At 39.6% G+C, this 21,917-nt stretch overlaps 1 protein-coding gene across 5 annotated transcripts in view; it reads left to right on the top strand.

Annotated features, from left to right (window-relative positions):
• Positions 1 to 13,162: 13,162 nt before the first annotated feature.
• The window catches only part of hdac5 (histone deacetylase 5), a 50,432-nt gene continuing 41,677 nt past the window's right edge, over positions 13,163 to 21,917 (top strand). For 3 of the 5 annotated variants that reach the window (XM_062439090.1, XM_062439089.1, XM_062439086.1), the window contains exon 1: positions 13,163 to 13,340. The gene's annotated coding sequence lies outside the window, so the exon portion shown is untranslated. Of the gene's footprint in view, positions 13,341 to 19,341; positions 19,397 to 19,842; positions 20,026 to 21,917 lie in introns of all 5 variants that reach the window. The other 2 variants (XM_062439087.1, XM_062439088.1) reach the window with 2 other exon arrangements.

The raw sequence follows: 21,917 nt of genomic DNA, 5'->3' as shown, positions 1-21,917 counted from the left end.
TTTGTGCTCACCTGTACTCCGTTAACTCCTAATGATTAGGCCTACTTATTCTGTGCTCTGTCAGCCCCAGTTTGTCAGATTGTCCCAGTCTTTTGTTCTGAGCACATCTACCGTTGTTACCTGCTTTTCCTGTCTGCCAACCTGCTTGTTTGTACTCTGCCTGTGAACCTGGTTTTTGGATTTTGCCTGCCGATTTGGATTATCTGCCTGTTTGGACTGCTTATTTGGACCTGACCCTTGCCTGCCTCTAGACCACTCTTTGGACTGCCCTCTAGTTTGTCAGCTCTTTTCCTGTTTCAGTTTTGTGGCCAAGAGCCTGCATTTTTGTTGAGTTTTTTCACCGTTTGACGGGACATTCTTTGTTGGAGTTGTTTTTTTGACTTTTTCTGTTCAATTAAAAACTCTTGAATTTGGAACTTTCTGCATTTGGGTCCGAACTTTCTACAAAACCTGACAACCTCGGCACCAAGGAGTACCACTGATCCTCCCTTCATACAACTCATACAACTAGCTGTTTCTTTTTTTGACTTTCCATTTTCTATGTCTTTACATCCCTATGCTTGTAATATTTGTGATATAATAACACAGATATACCGGTACCTTTGGTTTCATTTGTTACATAATAACATTATTTACAGAACTAAGAAGTCAAACAACATAAGGAAGAAGTAAGGTAAATAATCAAACACAAAGTAAATATTTACATAGTAATACACAAGGTGTTGTTAACATTTATCTTGGATGGTAAACAAGTAGGGGGAGGGTAAGTAGATGTATCAACACATAAGTGGCAATTGTATATTGTGTGGCCTTACATATATACTGACAAACAAACCCACAGACAGACAGATAGGTAGACAAAACAGGGAGACGGACAGACAGACAGACAGACAGACAGACAGACAGACAGACAGACAGACAGACAGACAGACAGACAGACAGACAGACAGACAGACAGACAGACAGACAGACAGACAGACAGACAGACAGACAGACAGACAGACAGACAGACAGACAGACAGACAGACAGACAGATAGATGAAGAGATGGACAGACAAACAGATAGACAAGGAGGTAGCCTAACTAATAGGACAGGTTTCTTAAAACAACATTCAGGTGCACATATGAACTTTGAAATAGCCACTTACTATACTGTTACTATACTTCCACCACAGCTCAACAGGGAAACACTAAGAGGGAATTTGATGCTAAAAATACTATAAATGTGTCAGATATCACTTGATATGACTAACTCAGACTGATGAAGCTGAATAGAAGCTGATCATCTACTTTTAAATGACTGTGTGGACACACTGTGGATTTTGTCCTTCATCACTTCCATTGAAAGCACATTTGAAGGAGATCTTTTAATAGTCAGTATGAATGATTACAGTGGAGAAAACCTCTTCCACTGTTCATATGGACTACTGACTGTTGCTTTAAGACACACCTAAAAAAAATTGTGAACCTGTCCTTTAAGTAGTAGTTGGTCAAGGTGGGGCTATTGTAACTGTTCATACATACTGTGTATGATTAAATCTATAAGTATGTATCATATTTTATCATTATAATCAATAAAAAGTGAATCTGAAAAATGACTGCTGTCAGATAAACATAGTGGGGTTAAAGTGTGGAAATGTGAGTATAAAATAGAATCAAATAAAAAAAATTTAAAAAAAAACATACTTAAATAGAGGCTATGTAGGCTACCTTTAAAATGAAAATATACTAATGAAGTCTGACAAAATGAAAATGTTACAAAAAGTAGGCTATAAGATAGGATAAGATATTCATTTTTTGCATTACTTCAGCAGCAAGTGGACAGTAAAATAGAAGAGCAGCAATAAGAAAAATAATAAAGAACAAAAACTAATAACTAATAAGTACAAAAACAATAACAACAATAATCGTAAAAATATATAATAAAAATAATAGTGACGTTATTTAAATTATTTACAAGAGTAAAATTGGTATTGAGTGGTAATATACCGGAGGTGATACTCTTATTGCACAGATTAAGTGAAATAAATATATATGTATATAATATGTATAAAACTATACTATAACTATACTATACTTAAAAGTCACAATAAACTCCTTTGGTCAGTGATTAAATAGTAATACGATTATTAAAAGGAAAGCAGGCAGCTTTAAAACTGTGCTTGATGGGAGTAAAGCAGACATGTGCGGCTTTTTATCATGCTCTTTATCAGCAGAGAGTCATACAATACAAACACGACGTTAAGAACACACAGCAGGAAGTGTCGCACAGAGCTGATGTGAGTTAAATAAGGACACGGTCAGAAAAGAGCCCAAACAAGACTGCTGCTTGTTTTACTATCGCATCTTGTGTCATTATTATATTATAACAGAGTACATGATCACACTACTGTACACTAATGATTTAACTCCGACTGTCACCTTTTACCTGGAGCATTAATACAGGAGCCAACATGACTACACAATATATCTCACTCTATTGTTATTAATAGGCTATTTAAATTACACTGGAATGATGATGATGATGATGATGATGATAGTGGCATTTATAAAGAGGCAGTTAGTAGCTATTTGGGGTAAAAATGAAAAAGGAATAATAAACAGCTGACACTTACTGCGCTGTTGGCTCAGCTCTGCTCTGCTGAGGAAGTCCTGGAGTCTGGATCTACAGATCCGCCTCCCTCCTCCCTCCCTCCCTCCCTCTCTCTCTCTTTCTCTCTCTGTCTCTCTCTCTCTGTGTGTGTGTGCGCGCGCGCGTATGTTTTGGATTCCCTCCTAAATAAGCCCAGCCCATGTGCCAACAAGACTGTAAAGGAGGAAATAGTCAAATGCATGATCAGACTGCCACCTTAATGATCACATTAGTTACTACATGTTCATTTCTTTGAGGTAAAACAAAGATATTATAATAATAAAGCTGAGTGGGGGGAAAACAACTTAAGAATGAAGGAGGTGCTGAATTTGACTTGAATGAAACGTCAACATAATACCAACAGAGAGGGGTGGAGGGGTGGATTGATGACTAACAGCTCTGGTGTCAGGGTTTGTTGCCTTGACAACGCTGTAAAGGGGAGGTGGGGGGGGAGGCTGGGAGATGATGGAGGAGGAGGAGGAGGAGGAGGAGGGTTAGGTGGGGTCTGGCTGTGAATCATAGCTGCTTATTAGAGGTGGAGCTGGATTAATACACCTAACACTACTGTGATGTCTGATTATCTCTGCTACTGTTGAGATACCACACCTACCTCTATTACTCTTACTACTGTTACTACTGATAGTACTGATTATACATTCACATTACAGTCCAGCAGTCCTACGTGTTATAACTATGAATGGTGAAATCAATCAATCAATCAAGCTTTATTTATACAGCAGCTATCATACAAGTTAATGTAGTTCAAAGTGTTTCACAGTTGATTGTCAAGCTGAGAATAAGACATAAGTGACAGCATAAAGAAAAGGAATAAAAGAAGACAAGAGAACAAAAACAAAGAAAAAATTTAAAGAAAAAAACTGAGGCCGATGCACACGAGAGAAAATAAGGAAGATAAAAAATGTTTAGAAAATTTAAATAAAGTCAAATAAATAAGAGAATATAAATAATATAAGAGGCAATAAAAGAAAACGTTTATTAAAAGTTAGAGTAACAAAACTAGGTTCAAATAGATTAAAAAGACAAAATAGAATGAAATAAAAGAGATAAAGTTTAATAAAAGCTAGACTAAAAACTAGATTAAAAAAAGATTAAAAGAAAGAAACATGAATAAAATCAATAAGATCAAACTTCTAAACTGTAAAATAGCGTAAAATAAAGTAATATGAAAAAAAGTAAAACATCAAAATGAATAGAATAAAATAGAATAAAAAGACTATAAATAATACAAGCCGGGCTGAAAAGGCAGGGTTTGAGTTTACTTTCAAAATTGTCAACACCAGAAGAAGTATGCAGAGCTTTCACTTACTGCTATGTAGTAAAACCTGTGATCATCTAATATCATTTGGAAGTAGTCATGTAGTCACATAAGTATTGTTGTGGTTACCTGTTTTTTTAATCTTGTGATACTTAAACTGTGGGGTTATATGGATGTTAAAAATGTACCTCTATATCTTTGATATGTTTCTAATCCTTATATTGTCTGTAATTCTTACATGTTATTGTCTGACAGGTGACACACACCGTTTCCATTAACCCAAGGTGCTCATTAATTAGTCAGATTGATCCGTCCGGTCCTCCCATGGGATGATTGAGGCAGCTCTTGTCTGTATATATGGAAGTGTTGTGATGCTGCCCATGATGTGCCTGATGACAGTGAGACAGTGTGTACTTTCATTTTTGGATTGCACTTTTCTCCTATGCACCTGCCACTACACAGGTTCTTTCACTTACTTACTGCTAAGTCAATGGTAAATGGAATGGACTACTTATATAGTGCTTTTCTAGTCGTTATGACCACTCAAAGCCTTTTTAGATTACATGTCTCATTCACCCACATTCATACACTGATGGCAGGGGCTACCACACAGGGTGGAAACTAACCATTCATACACATTCATACACCATTGGCGCAGCAACGGGAGCAATTTGGGATTAAGTATCTTGCCCAAGGACACATTGGCATGTGGACTGGATGAGCTGGGAACCAATCTTCCAATTGGTGGACGACCGCTCTACCGCCTAAACCACAGCTGCCCCCAAGTAAAAAAGTAAGTAAAAACTTTTACTTAAAAAGTAAGTGTTATCAGCAGTTTAAAAAGGTAGGCCTGTCACAATAATTACGTGATCGACTTATCGTACAATAAAGTAATTATCGACATCATCATGTCTATATAAGGACTAATCGTATGATACATGGACATATTATCATTATATCAGTGGTATAAAATGATCTTCAAATGACAATAATATAGTTTATCGTGATTATTCATGAGACAATATATCGTCCAACAAAAGCAGTTATCATGACAGGGCTAGTTAAAGATATCAAAAGTACTCATATGATTGTGTCATAATTGCTAATGTATCAACATATGAGCAGCATTATAATCAGCTTTTCTTCAACTGCTCCATCTTTCACAAGATACTTTAAAGTGTCACGGTGGTGGTTTTGTACGATCAGACAACAAACATTTCCCCTAAAAGTGACGATCAGTGACGTGTCATTTTGAAATGTTTCTCACCGCCTTTCTAGTGGTGTAAAAGTTGCAACACTTCCCTCTAAAATGATAGCACTACAATAAACACAGCACACACAATGACTAAGTGCATTTCATGTGAAGAAAACGTGTGTAAGGACGGTTGAGGTGTCAGCAATGACATGAACCCTCCCTTCCTCTCCTCTTGAGGGCGCTCCAGTCCTGGATAACTCGGTTGATGATCAGGCTGAAGTGCAGCATTTAATGCAGCAGCAGGATCTCTGATGTTCAGACCGGGGTCCTGGGACACACTTGGAAGTGGGGGGTGAGCTTGAGGAGCTTCCTTCTGCAATCAGAGGTTTGTTTTAAAGTCTATGAAGGGTAAATTTGCTGTTACCATAGATCTTAAATAGGAGGAGGCATGCTTAGATAATGGATTTGTGTTAGAGGTGTATTGAATATGTAATGTAATGCAATGTATATTTACTCATTGTTCTGTTTTATTATGTTATCTTAGTGGAACAACAGGCACTTAATTAGGAACACCTGTGCAATTGAATGCAATCCAGTATGCCTTCCACTCTCACTTTAACTCAGAAGGTGGAAAAAGAGCAGTTGTCTAGGCTATCTTCATTAATGTCAGAAACTGGTGGTTATAGGCGTGTGTGTGTGCGTGCGTGTGTGCGTGCTTGTGTGTGCGCGTGCGTGCGTGCGTGTATGTGTTTGCCGTGTACATGTACTCCTTTTCTGTCTGACATTTCTGATTTCTCCTGTGACTCACAGAGGGTGACTCACCACTGCTCCTTTTGCTGGTGGTGTGTGTGTCTATGTGTGTGTGTGCGTACGTACGCGCGTGCTACATATTGATATGTTTTTCATTTGTCTTCATTGTCTCTCTCCTCTCTCTCTCTCTCTCTCTCTCTCTCTCTCTCTCTCTCTCTCTCTCTCTCTCTCTCTCTCTCTCTCTCTCTCTCTCTTTCTCCATCTTTTATTGTCTTGTAACTTTTAATGGCACCTGTGGGCCCATTTTTCCCCCAACCTAATTTCCAGTATCGATGAAGACTTTGGTCCTGCTTCAGTATGACTGGACACATTTGCACCTGTGTGGGTTTGAACCTGTGACAGTTAGTATTAACTGAGATTTGATGTCCACTCACTGGTGCAGCATGAGGTCCTGATTCAAGAACACACTGATTTGAGCAGAATTGATGTGTAATTTAGTAAATTTTCATTTGTTCAACCTGTATCAGCTAGCAGCAGTCAGCATGGTCAGAAGCCCAGGTTGTTGTGAGAGTCAGAGTTAAAACAGAACCAGAAACTTTTGGGAAATATACTTTTTAAGTATTTTTTACAACACCAAAAAGTGACCAAAAACATCAATGAATGAACAAAAGCAGGTTAATAACATTCAATTTCATTTTTTAGCATTAGCATTGTAATTTCAAGGTGTTATTTTTCAGTTAATTTTGAAAGCATTCATTTTTTAATTGTAGAAAAATGTACAAAAAATGTGTATTTTTGGCCATTTAAGATAATCTGAAACAAGCTGCAAACATAACAGTGGCATACTATCACCTTTAAAGTTGATATGGCCAACATGGGGAGGCTGTGGCTCAGGAGGCAGAGCGGGTCGTCCACTAATCGGATGTCTGGCGGTTTGATTCCTGGCTCCTGCAATCTGCATGTCCAAGTGTCTTTGGGCAAGATACTGAACCCCAAATTGCTCCTGATGAGCAGCCCTTGCCGTGTGTGTGTGAATGAGTAAATGTGACTTGTAGAATAAAAGCAATAGTCCAATTACATGCATAACATTTGCCTATTTAGAGGGGACATTTTTTTGGAGCAATGTTCTGGTAAATATAAGTCCAGTATTCACTCTTGTTTTAGCTCTGGCTCTTTAACTGCTACGTGTTCCACAAGTCTGCTGTTTGATGCCGGGTAAGTATGTTACAGTGAGCTTTCGGAGCTTTTTCATTGAATGCAACTATGTCTGAAAACAATACTGATGAGAACAGTGAGAGACATTACTGTTGCATTAAAGCTGCGGACCCAAAAGAGGAACAAAATGACCTCAAAGAACTGGTTTAAATGTGTCCACCCTATATCACCTTGCACCAGTTAGCCTTTAGTGAACAGAAGAGCAGACTAAAAGGTGTTTTATTGTGAGGGTCAGGGTTCAAGCATTTTGGTAACAACCGAACTGAAAACAAAAAAATCAATGAATGAACGAGGGATTGGTGATAATCCTTTATGAGTATGTGAAAGGAGCGGCTTGTAGTGATTGGTTGACAGTCATGTGATTGAATGTTAATTTAAAAAATATTGATTATAGCTGCTTTAAAGAGGAGCTATATACTATTTATTGTGCTGTACACATTATTATGAAGCTTTGTGTTTGTATATGATGTTAATACAAGTGATTTTGTAAACAATCATAATGTAAAAACTGCTTTTTCTGCTCAAAACGATCTTATACTGTATTAGTCTGCTTGGATTTGAGAGAGTGGAGAGTCTGATATTGGCTCCTCATTTAGCTTTACTGCCATCTCTATATTGCTATTAATGCTACACTGAGCAATGGTCAGTCAGTGTCCCTGCACCCCTCACACCAACCACTATGTAGCCACGGGTCCACGTCTTCTACACTCGTTCCCCTGCTCTCCTCTATTGCATTTTTTAAAGCAGAATTTGAGTGCAGTTACCCTTTTAGGCATCTCTGTCTGTTTTCACAGGATAAACAGCAGGTGAGTCAGGAGGTTTTGCTTTAAACACAACACATTGTACTGTTTAACTGCGATGGGAAGCAGGAGGAGATGAGAAAGCATTTGGAGGGTAATGGGATACAATGAGATGACCTTTGACTTTCACCTCTGTCAACCAATCAATAGCCTTCTGTGCCAAAGACCTCAGCCAATCAGCGAAGTCCTTTAAAAATACCCACGAGGCACCTGTGGAGTAGTCTGACTGAGGACAGCGTCTCCATGGCAACAACATCATTACCAGAATAGCCCTTTCTTTCTCTCATTCTCTCTATTTCTGTCGCTCACTCTCTCTCTCTCTGTCCTTTCATTCCACCTCCACCGCTCTTCTTCTTCCTATCCTCTGTTCATGCAGAATATTTCTCCTTTCCTTTCCTTCCCTGCATCTTTCCTCTATCTTCCTTTTTTCCCCCCATCCTTCCACCCCCTTACTTCCTTTCCTCCCCCCTCATCTCTTCTCCAAGGTCCCTGCTTCTGTCGCATTCTCCCACCTTTTTCCTCTCTCTCTCTCTTGCCTTCTCCTTTCGTTCCTCCCTCCTTTTTTCCCTATCCTAGTCTTTTTCTACTCCCTCCACCTCCTCCTCTCTTTGTATCTGTGCTAGGAGTGAAAATATTTATAGCGTCAACTATGATTCCTCCTCTCCTCTTCTCCTCTCCCTACATTGTAAACAAGAATTCTATTCAAAGTGCTTTTTTTCCACCTCGAATCTTGCCATTGTCTGACAGTTATTTTATTTTACCTGCGTGCATCACAATTAAAGATATTTTTAAATCAGTTTCGCCAAACCCCATGGGATCATTCCCAAATGGAGCTGAAGTCCCACCGCACTACTGTTTCAGTAGGCTCTGTTCCATGATGAAGCCTATTTTTGTTTCTTAGCAAAGGCTTGTTTGGTGCACAGTTTGTACCCTTTGACTTTTTCTCAGTGACCAGAATTATTTTCGACACAGTTGCTCATGACGATACAGCCGGGAAAGATTCAAGTGTTCCTCCGAGTGAAACTGTAGATTAGAAAAGTGGATACCATTGTTAAATAATGGAAATCTGGCATCCGATATGACCCTTCAGTTCTTTCTAAATATACTACGACAGAACTAAATCTGGATCTCAACTAACATGATTTAAGATGATTGATCATTAACATGATTTTGACTTAAGAAGTCAGTTTGTGCTAATATGTTTCATATTCCTGGGTTTAATACATGTAATTGCACATGTTGCATAGAAACGGGGTTTACAAAGTAGGACTACTGGACTATGGGATACTAGACTATGGGTCTTCTCTCAGACAAAGCTTGGAAAAAGGTGCCCCTACAACTCCGCTTAGTTTACTTGCTTAGTTTCGCTCAATTCCTTGATGCCTAAAACATCATAATTATGTTATTTGATCCCATAGACACTCAACAATTGGGCAAGATAGCTTGATATTGCTGTTTGACATGACTTTAGACTATATTAAATACATAAAAGAAAGTCTGTTCTAAGGCATTTAGTTGTTTTTGACACTGAGAAAAACAGTAAAATTCCCCAAAATGATGTCTTTAGGCTATTCTACACAATCTCCTATGATAACTGATATGATATTTTTTCAGTTCTGTTCACTGAGTCTCCCCTGAAACTGTTTAGAGCCTTCCTGGGGAGGACCATCTCTTACTTTGAAAACCTATATGGCATAGACAGTAGCGGTAGGGGTGTGGGGCATGGGTCAATAGAATCCCCCTAAAAGGTTAATCCAATGGTAATCACATTACAGCAACACCAGAAACACCAATATTCCAATATAATATTCCAATGGGTTTTCTGTCATATATCTACAATATATTTAGACACATTGGTTGTCAGCAGTGTGTTTACTGTTGGCGTTGTGAATAATATGTTATGTCATCGTTCCATTGTGAGTATACATACGGTATCAAACAGGCTCTTTCTCTCCCTCCCAGCCTCTTTGTTAGCCGTTGTGAATGTGCACAACATTTTCTGATCTCAACAGGCAGCCCGGCAGTCAAGTCGACGTGACCTTTGAATGCATAGCGTAGGTTTCTACCTGGATGCAGGCTCCCTGGGATTTGCACCTTGCTTTCATTGCTGACAGTGTGTTGATTTTCTTTTCTCTTTTTTTAGATGAATCATTTATTTTGTCTTTAAGTTGCTCGCTTGGTTAAAAAACCCTCCCAAAGTGGCAAATACTCCATATTTGGTTATACAACAATTAAAAGCTGTGACTGGATTAACCTGCAAAGGGGCCCGAGCTAAAAAATGACCCGCTGAGGCCCCATTACTCAAACCCTCCTTCCTCCCACTCTCTTTGTAATGTCTACAGGTAGTACTTAGCTATTACCTGGCTCTACATTTGCTATGTGGTAAATTTACACATAAACACATTTATTTTGGAATAGGGTAATGAAGGTCCTAAAATTGGACCTTCTTAAGGACTGTGCCTAAAGATCAAGTAAGCAGGCTCCACCTTAAGGCCCTTATTATGCCTCTGCATATTCCCATATTCCCAAACAGTTACAATTTATCAGAACCCTAAAAAACATTTGTCACATAGTAAACATGGGGCTTTTGTAGCACCCGGGGTGTGTGGGGCCCAGGGGCTCGTACCACGACTTTAAGTCAACGATATGAGAATAAGATTTTTCTAAAAAATTACTACTGGTTTCACAATCTGCTCTTCAGTCCCTCTCTCATGGTCCTTCTTTCTACTCCCCAAACCTGCTGTTCTCCACCAGGTCACCAAATGCCCTCAGACTTCTCTCCAAGACGTCACCTCATTCCCCTCACCTGTGCTTCCTCACCCCATTTCTCCCTCTCTGTCTCTTTGAATTTAAGAGACTCCCGGTTCAGAAACCCCAGTCTTGTGATGATAATCATGTTTTCTTTTAAATACCTGCCCTCTGAGTTACTGATCCCCACAAACAAACGATTAAGAGACTATTTTGCCTTTTTTTCCCCGCTGGTGTTTTACAGTTTTTCTCAGTTGCTTTGGAACGGAAATTCTAAAAAAATACCTGTTCAACCTCAACATCATGCAGTTACTTGTGCTTATGTCATGTTGATCAAAATGTGTTATACTGGTACTCTGTTAAATAATCGTACCCCCAAGACATCTAGGCATTAGTTCATTGCATTAGTTATCCCATGCAAAATGGTTGAACCAGTTGTCATAATCGGTCAAGCATATTTTCTATATATTTTTAATGGACTTTTTTATGAAAATGTGTCCTGAATTGTCCTTGACTTGTGGACAAGTGGAATGTATGAAGTGTTAGATTAACTAATGATCAACCAGTTCTCTAAAATAGCTCATAAACAGAACCTAACACAGTGTTACAATTTCTGGCAACGGAAGAACAACAAGGAAATGAACAGGGTCAACAGCTGGGAAGAAGAGGAGTAAGTGTTTTTCAATCGTGGCCTCACGGTGGCCCAGACTGGTCAGGTGCAGGCGAATGTTGGGAGAACAGGCGTGTCCTCAATTGTTCAAAGGTTTCGTAGACAGGACAGGTATGTCGTCGAACAACGTGGACTGTACTGTAATACTGCTACTGTATACTTACTGTTATGCTTTATATTACAAGCATTTTGACTGTCTTGTTCGTGCACAATTACACAAGGACTTATTCTGTCTGTATTGACTTTGGAGATAAACTAAGCATTCTGAGAAAGTTTTTGGCTTTTGCGGGTAATCCAATTGCACAGTGCTGTTTGTACGGTTTGTTTCAAGAAATGCACTCACTGCTTTACAAATGTTAAGGATGGTTTGAGAAATGTACCAAAGTGATTGAGAAAAACTGTAATACATCAGTTGTACATAAGAAAATACTTTTGTGTATGAGAGATTACCTTTTGATTTGTTTTTATTACTGGGATTTTTTGGTTTTCAGTTTGCTGCGTTCATGTGTTCCTTCCATCCTAGTTTTCCCTTTACACCTGCCCTGTATCTGCCTCGTTAGTCCTTACCGCTCCCAGTGTATTCCCTAGCCAATCACCTCCTTGCCTGTTCTCTTTCTAATCACCTGTTCCCATCCCCTCATTAGTTCATTTTTTAGTATTTTAGCCCTGGTTTTCTGCTCAGTACTCTTTGGATACTCCATTCAGTTCAGTCCAGTTTTGCTTTGTCTGCCTTCAGACCTCAAAGATTTATTGAGGTGTGAAAAACCCAGAAGGTCTCTTGAATAGTTACAGCTGTTCTGAAGGTGTTTCTAGAAACCTCACAGACTCTAAGCATCTGGGTGAACAATAGTCCACCTTATGCAGGATTTTTTAACTCAAGTTGTGTCTCTTGGTCCTAATCCAAACAAAGATGGTAGCAAAAATGTAATATCTTGTGCTTTAATGCTCCTTTAGTCTATGTGACTTACATTTTTATTATCAGTTAAGCTGGTATGCCTTTATTGATGTAGTTTTGATTTATTGTTCATATTAAAAAAAGCATTGATACTAATGCTGGTGTTTTACCAAGAAACAAGATCAAAGTCACACAATTGTCTATATGGATTTATAATTAGTGTTGCAACTTGCAAAACGGCTTTTTTATTGTGTGTCAAACAAAATATCTTTTAATCTAGACGATAATAAATCTCTTTGAGGATTTTGGAATGTGGAATGAGGATGTTGTTGAACCCCCCTCTTGGTAGCTATATTTTTCATGCTTATCTGTGGGGAATGAATGTAGCCTAATGGGAATAAATGAGAGGTAAAGACATGGAGTAGGCCTATTGGTAATAGACAGGAAGAAATTCGTCACATTTAAGGGCTGAAAAGCTTGATGTTGGGCCAAAATGATGCACAAAAAAACTTTAAAATTATTAAAACTGCTTGTATTACCATTTGATTAATCGACTACTTGGTGCTGAATGACTTGCGTAAATGACTGGGGAATATTCTTGAAAGTCTTCCAGTGTCCAGGGTGGACATTGAGCAGTTGGACCAAGTCAACAGAGTAGTAAGTAGGAAACATTATAGTGAGGTGAAGTTTAACACGCAAGACTAACTAAACCGTATCTCCTGTCTGTCTATCTCTGCCTTGTCTGTCTGCTTCCATTGGTTTCTATTGAGTCTATTTTTAGCCCCAGCAGACTGGTCACGTGGCAGGAGGAGGACGTCAATAATGTTGTTGTTGGTGGTGAGGGAGGGAGTGAGAGAGTGAGAGAGAGAGAGAGAGAGAGAGAGTGAGTGTGTGTGTGAGAGAGAGAGAGAGAGAAAGAGAGAGAGAGGGAGAGAGAGAGAGAGAGAGAGACTGTAAATATGGAGGAGGTGAAACGGTAGGAGGCGAGACGCGTCCTTCTTGTTAAAACACCCGTTTTCATGTGAAATAAAGGCGCAGAGAAGCTCTACGGGGCGCACACCGAGCCTCAGCGGAAACCAAAGCCGGGGAGGAAGCGACCTCTGCGGCTAATACTCGTTCCAGGAGGAGCCGCCGACATCCACGGTACCGTGAGGTTTACGTGAGTGTCTGTGTATGTGTGTGTGTATATGTATGCGTGCGTGTGTCACCGTGCAAGAAGGGTATATCTACCGACAGACAGTTAACGGCTGCAGAGTGAGTATAGCTAGCTAAAGGACGTAAAGCTGAGAGATAAAACAGCTAACTAGCCACCGAACAGGTAACACTTCACTCACAGCCACTTGTGTACTAGAAGTTAAGTTAATAGCTAGCTGCTAACTTAACTAAGGTACAACCAATAACTTAGTTTAGGAGCCAAAAGTTAACCAGCTACCTTCTGTAGTGCAAGCTTGAAGCTAACAGAGAACAGACAGCAATGTACTGATGGTTAGACAGCATTTACTCTCCTGTTGTTACCAGTAAAGAACATCCAACCAAATGACCTAATATGAAAGTAAATGACCTACCAGCAGCAAACACCAGCGCCTGCAACTCCCACCTTCTAAGCTTAAAAAGTGGCATCAAACCCCAGTGTATTACAATAGAAGTAAGACATCATTATTATGTAACATATTGCAATATACATACACAGTTATGGATGAAGGTCCTGGCATACAGGTACATTGCAAATTCTGAAGCTGTCCAGCATTTTCAGGACTGTTCTTGGAATTGCGATGTCAGTGAGGACAAATGATGGAGGTTTTAACACCCAGCATGAATTATGGCAAGCTCTTACCTTTATGGCGTCGCCTCTGTATTGTTCTACATGTGGTCAAGCCAGCTTAAAAATATCCTTGTTCTGTTGTGTCAGTTTTGCTGTCAAACTGCGTTGGACTGCGATGTTGTCTGGCACATGTATGCCACCTACCTGGGTTATAACTAGAATGAGGCACACAAAAAAAGACCCAAAAAGCGACTTTGTCATGTTTTGAATTGCCCCTCAAAAATACCACAAATATGTGGCGGTTATGGTGATTATGTTTTATCTAGGATAAATTAGACAGAGAGGATGCCAAAGAGGTAGATGATGGTAAAAAAAAAAAAAAAAAAACCCATGCTGCAAATCGACCATGTCTTTTGTTACAGTTGACTCTCTTGTCAAACCAGCCCAATTTTTTTTTTGTTGTAAAGAGTGTGCACAGGATGATGACATACACGTATTTGCAACTGTTACTCCCACTTGAATGGCAAACACCCAACAATCAGCATCTGTCATCATCTATTCACATAAAGTAAAAGAAAAAAAGCATGTAATGGAAGTTGCCATGTAACGTTTAACCAACCAACCAACCAAACAACCGCCCAGGTTATTGAGAGAAAAGTGTAATAAAGTCAAACGAGTGTTGTGCGCTCAAGTGAAAAAATAATTATTATTTACATTAATTATTCGATGGAAAAAAGTGTCCATTGGGATTTAATTTTTATACCAAGATGGAACAAAAAGATGACAAATGAAGGTTGTGACAAATGACGTTATTGATCTTTCAAGGCTTATCTACCAATTCAATACTATCACGATACTTCGGTGCCGATTCTTGATCAAAAGCTAATTTGAATGAATAGAAAAGGTTGCACCATTTTCAGTCTGATGCTTCAGTACACTAATGCCCTTATTCCACTGAAGTACAATATGAAGCAGAACTGGCAGGTAAGATAAATGCTCCACTGTCTTTTTAATGTAGAAGTTAACTGCATTAATGAATAAGTTAATTCAAAAGTATCTTACAGTCTCCTTTCTGTATGAGAATCAACTGAGGGGGAAGGCAGGGTGCTCCGCTGTGTTAGTAGTAACGTCACGACTCCAGCAGTGGAGAGCAGCCTCTCTGCGGGTAAAGACACTGTCTAACACACTGCGTGGGTGCAGGGTTTTTTGAGGTGAGCACAGAACTATTTTCTTTACCTCAGAGCCGGTCTCGTTTGTTACTGCCGGAGTTTGCTGCTCTGCTTCGCTAACGAAGAAGAAGAAGAAAGTTCACAGTATACATCATTTTTGTCTTTATTTAGTTATTACAGGAAGAACTCCATGGCTATGTCTGATATCACTCCATTATTCACTACTCCATATATAATAAACACTAAATAGTTCATTCAATAGTGAGCAGCAAATCAAGATTTCGGACACTAATCGTCATCATTTTGTATCACCACCATCAGCTGTAGAGTTGTTTGCCGGTCTTCACATCTTTAAAATGTGGAGCATTGCATTGTGGGATTGTTAGCAGCAAGAAGTGTACATGACATGGACACTACTTTTTTCCGTTCCATAGTGAAATATTTGAGGTCTATATATAGTGGAGATATTTACACACTCGGCATTCAGACATTCAAATTAAATGCTGGAGGGTAAGTTTGGGCACCATATAGTAAATGGGTGATTTCAGCCACGGCCCAAGATAACTCTAGCCTGTGTGCGCTGTAGACTGCCCTCATAGTTTAGTTCCACCTTTTTAGATCTGTCATAATCACCTGTTGGAATTTTCAGTAAAGGCAGCATCATATGATACAAAGGAGGCCAGCCTTTGGGTTAGATAGGCAGACAACAAAAGTATCAGTTAGCAAGTCCCTGTGATTTTGATCAGTTTGACTAATCCTCGTTTGAAATTGTACCAGTCATCCATGTCCTTCGTTTCTTCATATTTTGTAGGAGGTTTTGTGGTTTGACTGGTTTACTGTGGCTTTGTCTTTTACCATTCCCCCTTTGCAATATTTGAAATTCATCCACTAACAAAAAAAAAGTGCTAAAAATGTCACTGTTTTATTAAACAATAGCAGGCTATGCTAATCTGGGTGACAAAAAGTTTCGGGCCCCAAACCACATAGCTGTTTAAAACTGAAAAAAAAGTATGAAAAGCTGAGCATAGCAATACTTTCAAAATGGAATTTATGTTCACTGCATGTACACAGCTTGGTTGAGGAGGAGAAGTCACGTTTTGTGGTCAGCTTGGTTATCCACTGCTGTGAGGCTGCTTTAAATGCACACTATGCAGGATTTTCCTTAAAAACTACATATAGATTCATACAAAAAGAATCCCTCTCAATCATCACTTATGACTCACCAGAAGTGTGTGGTGGTGTGTTTATCTACATAGATCCTGCTCTCTGCTTGTATTTTCTTATTATTTTGGTGTGTTTGGGACGTTTCTGGGTGTCAACCATTGGGCCGTTGGGCGTGTAGCCGGCAGCCAATAACAGCGTGCAGGGTGTGTGGTCTGGACTGGTATCATAGCGACCAGGTTACATCGCCATCTCTGTCTTCTCTCCTCTGCTCCGCTCTGCTCTCTGTCTGTGTGTCATGGATTTTTAAAGAGTAGCAGGTCTGTTTTATTACTTTGATTTATGGCTTTGTTCTCACCTGCTGCTCCCTCCTTCTCTCAATTGCTCATTGGGCTGGAGAGGAGGTACCAACTTTGAATAAACCAACCCACAAATCGTGCTGCATAGTACACATTTAGAAATGCCTACAATCACAGTTTAGCCAATGAAAACAAAGCCTAAATCCATCCTGTATTAGTAAAAAGAGCTTTAGCCTAATGTTAATTGTTGGAATGTATATCCTTAAGCTACATCACCTGGGGTTAGTATAGGGCTGCAACTAATGAAGACTAATTATCCAATCATGTAGAAAATGGTGAAAAATGTCCACCACCATTTCCCAAGCACAAGTTGCCAGTTCATTTTTTTGATGATCGACTAATTGATTAATCAGCTGTTCATTTTCAGCTAGAGCACAGTTCAATCATCATAGCTTGTCTTGTAACTAAACCACAAGCATAGGAGGAACCAATATTTTGGGTATTAGGGTGAATTTAATTGCAAATACAGTAACTTTACAGCTGATGGTTCTCAGTGTAGTGGGTGGATGTTTTCGGCCTCTGTGTCTGACACACAGCACCTCACACCTCCGGGGTTCCTGTGGGCCGCCCGTGTAGAAGCTGGTAAAGAAGGCTTCGTGATGGCTAGCTAACACGGGGAGCTAACAGATGACAGCCTGGTCGGGGATTTCCACAGTGTTACTTTACTGTTCAGTACTCATCCACCAGGCCCGCCTCAATGGCACTACACACGAGAGGTATACATATCATACACGCCGCGACTTGTTGCTCTGGAGATGCAGCACACATATCAAAGAGAAACAAAAGCACAGTTCAGTATGTAGAATATGCTTCAACTGTGACTGATTGATTATTGATTCAGTATAAAAAATCTCCACTCTGTGAAGTCACACAGAGATTTACTGCACAGTACATTTTGAGGTATTTCTGTGTATTAGTGTGGACGTAGTTTAACTTTTTTCTGTTTGCTTTAATTTCAGCTCCTTACATAAAAATAGAGCTGCAACAATTAGTTGATTAATCAATGTTAGAAAATTAACTGGCAACAATTTTGATAATTAATTGTTTTTGTCATTATTCAAGCCTCTTAAATGTGAGAATTAGCTGTTTTTTTTTAAAGATTTATGACCGTAGTTTGGACAAAACAAGCAAATGGAAGGCAACACTGCACTGTAGACTCTAAAGAATCGTACATTTTGAACATTTCACACACAGACAGATAAGTTAATAATAAAAAATAAATGAAAAATCACACTGAAATAAACTATCTGAATATTCCTGCTTTGTCTTAGTCACTGTTGACATAAAACATAACCAAACATACGATACATACGACAACCAAATGTTCAATTACAAATTCATTGAAAAGCGAGTCTGCTAACATTTGACCTTTTTGATTTGATTTTTTTTGAGGTACCAAACCATTATATACCCAGGTAATTAGATTAGATAGATAGATAGATAGACAGATAGATAGGTAGGTAGGTAGGTAAGTAGGTAGATAGGTAGGTAGATAGATAGATAGGTAGGTAGATAGATAGGTAGGTAGATAGATAGGTAGGTAGGTAGGTAGGTAGGTAGGTAGGTAGGTAGGTAGATGGGTAGGTAGGTAGGTAGATGGGTAGGTAGATAGATAGGTAGGTAGGTAGGTAGGTAGGTAGATGGGTAGGTAGATAGATAGGTAGGTAGATGGGTAGGTAGGTAGATGGGTAGGTAGATAGATAGGTAGGTAGATAGATAGGTAAATCAATAGATAGGTAGGTAGTTAGATAGATAGGTAGGTAGATAGATAGGTAGGTAGATCGATAGATAGGTAGGTAGATAGATAGATAGATAGATATGTTCTTCAAGATGTTGGAGAGCTTTTGTCTCCCAAATGACTCTTTGTTATATCACAGTTTGAGCCGTTACAACCACTATAGAGCAAAAGGTCGCGGCCAGCTGCATCATTCTGGCGGTTGGTACACTACCTACAACTACACAAGGAGTCAGCGCCCCCCCCCCCCCCCCCAAAAAAAAAAAAAATTTGGACGCCTGACAAACATTTTGAAGCATACGTGCCAGTAATCAACTGCCTTAGCAATGAACGGGGCGCCGTTCCAGTTTAATACCTCCTCCCTGCAGCACTCGACCCTCACATCATTCCAGCTGCTGATAGTCTGGTCTGAAGGACTGAGGAGAGGGATTTGTGGCTCTATCATGGACTGAGGTTTTTGCTAAAGCCCAGAGGTCAGACTTCAAATCAAAGGTTGCTCCATTAGTTACGTAAGAGCTTTAAGGGCCAGGCCACTGACTCTTACCTCCAGTGTCCAGATTCTTTTTTTTTTACCATGGCCGACTTCTATTCTATTTTAAGTGTCAGAGTTCATTATCTTGGAAATACTTTGACAAACAAAGTCTTCTTTTAATAATGGCTTCCTAATTTCACCGCACTGTAAAAAAAAAAAGAAAAAGGGACAAATAGTGAAATAGCCTAGTCTAGACTTTAGCCCAGTCTTTTAATTTCTAGATAGCATTTTCCTGGATAGCATTTCCCTGCTGAGCGCAGCAGAGGAATGCTTAGTGATACTCAGATGTAGGTTGACAATAATCCTATAGCAATAAACCTCCACGACACTACCGGGAAGGAGATAGCCGCCTCATTTGGCTCAGAGTGCCGAAGCCTCATTAAGCTTTGGATGAACTTGAATGCATTTGTAAAAGATGAGGGATTTTGTCACCCATTTCTAGGAATGGGGCGACTTCACAGCCAGTGTGTGGAGAGGAGGAATGATTACAAAGACCAGTAAGTCTTAAAACATACTAAACATATGTGAGTATTGTAGTAGTCCTTTGGTTTTCCTCCCTAGAATACATTGTCACATGTCTGGTTTTGTTCCAGTAACACTCTAAAACCTAAAGATGTTGAATTTAACTTCAGGTTCTTAATAAATTCATTTTTACATTCATTTTGTGATAAAATGAAGACGTGTAAAAGCAGCACATTGTCACATTAGAGAAGCTGGAACCAAATCCAATTTTTTTTTCTATGAAAAATGATGAATTGATTATAGTTGTTGATTCATTTTCTGATGATAAACTGACTAGTCATTGCAGCCCTGCATATAAACATAATCTTTAAAATGCGAGCCTGATGTCACTTCTGTTAGGACAGTGTGTGTGTGTGTGTGTGCATTTGCGTGTGTGTGTTTGCTGCAATATGCGCATTTGTCTCCTTTCTCCTTGAATCAGCTGGACAAGAGAACAGGAGGGAGGGAGGGAGAGAGAGAGAGAGCCAGGTGGTGTAACCCTGAACTTCCACAACAGCTGATCAGTCAGTTCAACCAACTCTTGCGCATGTTCACTGTGAGGTAACCGCGTGCACAATGAATGAAAAAAAAAAGAAAAGAAAAGCCATCATCGCCATGGCAACAGGTAAATAAAAGGCAGAGCCTCCATTTTATTCTAGTGTACGTAGAGATGTTAGTGCATCAGTATGTGTACGATGCAGACGTGCTTTTCTTTCATGGATTATAAAGTAGAATCAGGCTGTATTTTTATTATTTGACATATATTTGTTCAGCTTTAGTCTGACGGGGGCAAATCACAGGAGGCAGCAGCTGAAGATGAAAAATCTAGTTAAAGAAGAGTTCCAGTAATCATGTGTTGACTGATTTGCACTTGAAAAGGTGTCAAGGTTAAAATACTGTAGATTTAAAATGTATTACACATCTGTTTGTATGATGGTTCAACAGTGTTCAGTGATCCTGCACACTCATAAATATTAACACATCATCTCCAGTATTATATGAATGATGCTCCATTAGTGTCATTGATCCTTTACGTCAAAGCTTCATACTGATTTCCTTACATTTAAACTGAGATGACACATTATGTGCAATGAACTGCTCTGACAAGCTGATAGCTGTCTTGTATGAGCAAATGCTGTTCAAAGAAATGACAAACAAATATCCAACCAGGATTTAGATTTAACAGTAAACTTTAGCCAATCAGTGTGCTTCTAGAGGCACTTTGATACACAACGAATGAACGGGGAAATGAAACAGCTTCTGGCTCTGTAAGAGGGAGGAGACGGAGAGAAACTCAGGCTTTGTTGAAAATTTGAAGATAACCTGCCAGAGAGCAGGTTAGCGTCACAGAGTCAGTTGCCATGGTAACTGAACCCAAGTTTAGGTTAGCTCTCTTTCTGGAACCGTAAAACCCAGTTTCCCTCATCTCAGGGTTAACAAACTGTTTGTGTGTGTGTGTGTGTGTGTGTGTGTGTGTGTGTGTGTTTGTGTGTGTAATGGAAAACAAGCAAGAAAAGGAGACAAATACTGGAAGAGGCTATGACTTTGACTCCACATCCCGTTCTCTCTCTCTCTCTCTCTCTCTCTCTCTCTCTCTCTCTCTCTCTCTCTCTCTCTCTCTCTCTCTCTCTCTCTCTCTCTCTCTCTCTCTCTCTCTCTCTCTCTCTCTCTCTCTCTCTCTCTCTCTCTCTCTGTCCCTCGCTCACACTTGCTGTTTGTTTAGGGAAGAGGTGCTCAGGTGAATCGTTACCACGGCAGCCAGCTCCCTGGTTGCCAGGCAGCACTTCCTGCTCCTCTCCAGAATGGGAGGGGCCAGGTATTTTAGGAAATTATGGTGTGAAGTGGAGGAGGAGGAGGCGGCAGAGGGAGGGAGAGAGAGAGATTTATATTTTTTGATGCTTTGGCAACATTGTGAACTTGTTCCAGAGAAAAGCAGAGAGACACATGACTCAAGTGTTGTTCTATTCTATTTTTTGATTATACCGTCTTTCTTTTTCTTTCGTCTTTTGTTTCTCTTTCTTGCATGTGTATAGATGTCATTAGGTTAATGAGAAGCTGGCCAGCATGTTAGTTTGTGGCTGCTAGCTAGCTGTATAACTTAAGTACTGTCTGCATGCAGAGAGACACACACGCACACACATAGCGTTTCATCCCATTATCTGTGCCCTGACACTGTTACCACGGCACCCAGCTGGTTTGCTGTAGTGACACTGACTTCCTGTGACTTGTCTCAGGACTTAGCATAGTTGGAGAGGAGCCAAATACTGTAAAGGCAGCATAAGGCCAGCTGGAGCAGAGCCAGTAAAATAGATGCTCCTGTGGGATGCAGGCTAGTTCTCGTTATAAATGTATAGAAAGTTTAGCTTGATAAGTATACAGTGTGCATTTGCATTTACAGTTCTAGGCTGCTTTCACCTTCACAACCAACCGCACTGTCCTTCAGTGTATTTTTATTTAACTAAATGCACCTGCAGTCTGTTTAAACTGGATGATACTGTTACTGTTAACATACATCAA

This window comes from Scomber scombrus, chromosome 18, assembly GCF_963691925.1.
Source record: "Scomber scombrus chromosome 18, fScoSco1.1, whole genome shotgun sequence".
Taxonomy (NCBI): Eukaryota; Metazoa; Chordata; class Actinopteri; order Scombriformes; family Scombridae; genus Scomber; species Scomber scombrus.
The sequence above is the reverse complement of the archived record's forward strand: the minus strand, read 5'-3'. Positions and strand labels throughout refer to the sequence as shown.